Here is a 4,410-nt window from a genome sequence, read left to right on the forward strand (position 1 = left end):
AAAAAAAAAAAAAGATTATTTTATTTACTTATTTTTTTGGAGACAGACTTGCTAACTATGTCGCCCTTGGTAGCGTGCCATTGGCATCACAGCTCACAGCAACCTCCAACTCTTTGGTCATAAGTGATTCTCTAACCTCAGCCTTCAAAACAACTTCAAAACAAAAGTAGCTGGGACTATAGGCATCAAATACAAATTTTTAAAGTTTGAATCTTAGCCAAAGCCCATAAAACAAAATTTTTCAAATATATAGTGCTTTATCTGTTCATAATAGTGCCCTTTCTGAAAAGTTCCCCAAAGCAAGATGTAGTAAGTTTCTACTGAATCTATAAGACCATTTAGTTCTAACATACCAGAAAAACAGGAGCCAAATAAATGCCTCACTAAAGGATTTCTGAATAGCACAAAAGTTAACCCAGGTAATGAAACAGTGACTTTATTAGCAACTAATTATACTCTTTGTGTTTCCAATGACCTAAACTAATGAATTGATAGATCTTGAAATTTAGATGTGTTATGACCAAATTAAAGCCATCATTTCTAAAAGGTGTATCATTTTTTCAATATAGCAGTAATACCTGCTGCTAAGTAAAAACACGATTAGCCACACGCCAACCTACTATAGAACAGAGAAATGCATTTACCCAGTAAAGAACTAATGGGAATTATGCAGATTGTATTTTCTTCCCTGCTGAAGGCAACCAAGCTTCACGTCATAGCAAAATGAAAATATAACTCAAATACGAAACAAAATGTACACAGAGACATAACCAAATATATTTCAGATTATTTTTAGACATGTTTCTTTTTCATGTAATTATTTGGCAACAAGGAAATGAAATAAAGGTTTATAGCATTTGGTAGGTACCTGAGGAGCTCTAAGTATTAATCAGCTAAGAATATTATTCAAATACTTCACACAAAACACTCACTCAGAATTATAATGTAGATCATGCATGCTAACAGAAACCAATTTTTTACAATACCTTATCATAATTAGATTTATTCTGTAACTTTCCTTAACACACTACTGCGCTGATAGCAAAGAATGGAGAAGAGTGGGAGAGTAATGCACTTGGTTGATCAACTTTGGGAAGTAAAATGAATTATCTAAATTTTCTCTTTCTGCAGCACCAAATGCTAAGTAAAAATCTACTTTAAAATTACGTCTATAGAATTTGTATGATTAACAATTCATGATAAAGGTGACTTGTCTTTAACAGTATGTGTAAATCTAGGATGTTTTTCTTCTAGAGAAGTCTTTATGCAAATGAGAAATACGGAGATAGTGTATCGGCATCCTTTTATAGATGAGCATATCTGCATCATATATAATCAAATATCATTTTGCACTCCAAGCAACTGGCAAAGAAAAAAAGAAGCATCCTTTGAAACTGAAGATTTTTAGCACATTTTTAACTTTAGTTATTTAGATATGTTGCCTGTATTGCTGAAGCTTGAGGACATATTTGCAAATTTTAAAACTACCACCTAATCATTTTGCTGAAAAACAGCAATAGTTAGTCTGTACAAATCATAAAGTCCTTTGCGCAAACTCTGAAAACTGTCTTGTCTAGTGGTCTAGTGAGACTTTCCTTAAGCAACAGCAGGGATAAACAGATGGGCCATACCATGTTTTATAATGCCTATAGGTTTAGATTCTGCTAGCAAAGCTGGCAGAATTATATAAAAAAGGATCAGATTTAACTTTATTGAATGTCATTATTTTCATCTGTTCGATAGCAAAAAAAAAAATCTTAACTCTTCTCCTTTAATAAATACAAAAGTACCAGAAGACCAATTCTTTCACTTTGTAAATTAGCAAAATAAATAAATATATTGAAAAGTGTTGCTTTTGGAATTAGAAATACAGAGGACACAAAAGATAATAGAGCAATGCCTTCTGAAAATGACAAATAATTGTGTTCATTCCCCAATAGTTTATTATGATGTCCTTGTCTAAGTTATATTAAGGTATTTTCTGATACTTACACTCTCCACACTTACTGCACAAATTTGCCTGACCAGTCTTACATATAAAAGCATTTAGAAATCTAAGAACTAATCAATTGGTTATCAATCTTGAAATTTACTGTTGATTAGTAAGCCCGAAAATGTACTATCACATCCAATTGAATTTCACTAAACACCAAAATAAGTCATTTGATTTTGGACCATCCACTCCAGTAACAGGAAGTTTTACACTCATTGTATAGGTCAATTTAGATCATTTAAATATATGCTTAACAATAAAAGTTGACTTTTAACTAGTTGTTCCAAACAACATATTGAATAACACTTGCTACATCCATTTATCAGCGGTTCAGTTTAAACTCTTAAGTATTCTTTGGTTTAAGCCAAATCACTGAGGACAACTCAGCCAGATGGCCCCGGTGCCGATTCGGCAAATACTAAACTGCTTACTGGAATGAGTCAACTGCACGACTGATTAATTGACTTAGTCACATATTCAAAACTTTTGCTTCTTATCCCATTAAAAGTAGCACTAATGAGTGGAGGCTGTGACCTTCCAGGGAGAAGCCGCAAGTTCCGCAACCCCTCAATATTTACCACCCAAATTTAATCTTTTTAATGGACACCTTAAAAGGGATCTGATAGAAAATACTAAGAGCTGCTCAGATACTAAAACACTTAGGGAGGCTTTTGATTAATGTTGCATGATTAATCAATTGATTAATATAGTTTTCAATATAGATGTTAGGACACTGTCTACTTTAATCAACCATTCTGAAAATAGTGAAGATAAATGCCATACTTTTGTGTCTGCTAAAAAAAAAAAAAAGGAAAAGAAAGAAAGAAAACCTTTCTTTAAAGGTTGTTAATTATAAAATAAGCCTTATTTACCAGAAGCAAATTTTACCTAACATTGACATATTTATACATAGGAACCCTTAATGAGATAAGTGGAATCCTTTTGGCAAAGCCATATTTTAATTCCGTTAAAAATAATTTATTTAGCCATTTTATGACATTTTCCTTAATGAGAAATTATTTTAGAATAATGCTGCAAAATGCACTAAAATCTTAAAGTTTTTATTATTATTTTCCAAGACTGTTTGTAATTTGTGATAATGCTTTCCACTATACTAAAACTGAAATCTTTATTCTAGTCAAAAATAATCACCCTGTAATTACCGTGACAAACTGCCCAAGCTGTATCATCGTGGCGATTTCAACTAATGATATTGTATTAGAATGCCTAGCAATAGACTTCAAATGGAAAATATAATTATGTGCATTAGTTTGTCTAAGCATTTATAAGATCACATATCCATCAGTTTTCAGGTCTCATAAAGAAAACCATACATCACTGTCACTGTGAGTTTTGTTATTGAAAGTGCAGGCCCTTACAAACTGAGCTTAAGATGTGTATCTTAAATTTCACTTGCTTTGTGGATCACTAAAATCCTTGTAAGTTAAACCAGCATAATTGAGAAGAGCTTTTCCTCTGGTGATGGAGGAACTTTGCAGCACAGACCACTTCACACTCTGACCAAATAGAAGATTAGCCAGCCTGAGACAGCTTAATCTAGCTTTTTCACACCTCCTAAATCTGTGGGAGTCTGATTTGGCATAAATGCCTATGGAAAGTCTTTTGGGCAAGGTATCAAATGAAAGGGGTTCATACTGTTGGCTCCACTGACCTGAAAGAAATTAGGAAGGGAAAAAGAAAAGAAAAAGAGTAGAAAAATAAATGTGAGTTGCATATGGGAGGAAATAGTTCTTTGAAAAATATGTGATGATGTAAATGTATTTAGAAGGAATGACAGCATTAGACTGAAAATATTGGCAATGAATTTGCTGGACTCTGCACACAACTAACTATAAAATCTAGAGAAAGTTGCTTAGCTTCTTTTTTCCCCAAATTTTCTCATTTCTAAATTGAAAGTGTAGATGGATTGACCCTCCTCAGGTTTAACTTACTGTAACGATGTGAGTTAAGGTTCAATTCAGAAAATATTTCCTCTATTAGATCAAATGAAAATATACAATAAAAAGGGAAACCTGTTTTTGAATAACCAAAGAGAATCGGTTTAATTGGCTGCAGAAAAATGATCTATCAACAGGTGTATGAAGTCCCTTTCCTACTAGGAATAATTAAGTTACAAAATATTATCCCCCATGGGCTCAAATTAGAATGCTTTCACTTTCCATGCTGTGTGCTCAATGTCTGTGAGAAGTAATAATTGATGAGTGATTTCCTCCTAAAATTTGTCACTGAGGCATAATACTAAAAATACGTTCAAAATATGTTTTAGGGCTCTGCGCCTGTGGCTCAAGCGGCTAAGGCACCAGCCACATACACCTAAGGTGGCAGGTTGGAATCCCCAGCCCCGGCCCGCCAAGCAACAATGATGGCTGCAACCCCCACCCAAAAAAAAAAAAAAA

This window comes from Otolemur garnettii, unplaced genomic scaffold (genome assembly GCF_000181295.1).
Source record: "Otolemur garnettii isolate 467f Iridium unplaced genomic scaffold, OtoGar3 scaffold00064, whole genome shotgun sequence".
In the NCBI taxonomy this organism is placed as follows: Eukaryota; Metazoa; Chordata; class Mammalia; order Primates; family Galagidae; genus Otolemur; species Otolemur garnettii.